The following is a 548-nucleotide window of genomic DNA, read 5'->3' on the forward strand; positions in this document are numbered from 1 at the left end:
GTGATAGATTGATAGAAGATAGCGTAAGGATTGATAGATCGCTNCATTGAGATAAGGAAAGATTTGGAAACCGTATCCACTAGAAATTTGGAATACATGAGAACAGAATTAAAAGGAAACCGATAAAAAAACAAAAAAGAAGATTAGGGAATTAAAAACTACAAAAAAGAAATTAGGGAATTAAAAACCACAAACTAAAGAAAGGTAAATACATAGGGTAAATACAGATAGTAGTAAAGCCCAGAATAACTTGAAATAGCTGTATCTACTCTCTTATACAACAGTAACCATGAAATATAAGATTTTTAATAAAAATATAATTATAGATATATAACATTTGAAGACTTTTAACAATGGACCAATATAAATTAGAGAAATAATATTGTAGAGTTCAAACCTAAAACTAATGTCATGGGCTCATATAGGTTGACTCGGATTTCAAAGGACGAAATCGAACTTTCATTAAGGATATATTCGTGACAACGACTTAAGCTAGCCAGGTAAGTGACCTTACTATCGGCATGGTTATATTTGATGTTGACACGTGC

Source organism: Cucurbita pepo, unplaced genomic scaffold (assembly GCF_002806865.2).
Source record: "Cucurbita pepo subsp. pepo cultivar mu-cu-16 unplaced genomic scaffold, ASM280686v2 Cp4.1_scaffold000109, whole genome shotgun sequence".
NCBI lineage: Eukaryota > Viridiplantae > Streptophyta > Magnoliopsida > Cucurbitales > Cucurbitaceae > Cucurbita > Cucurbita pepo.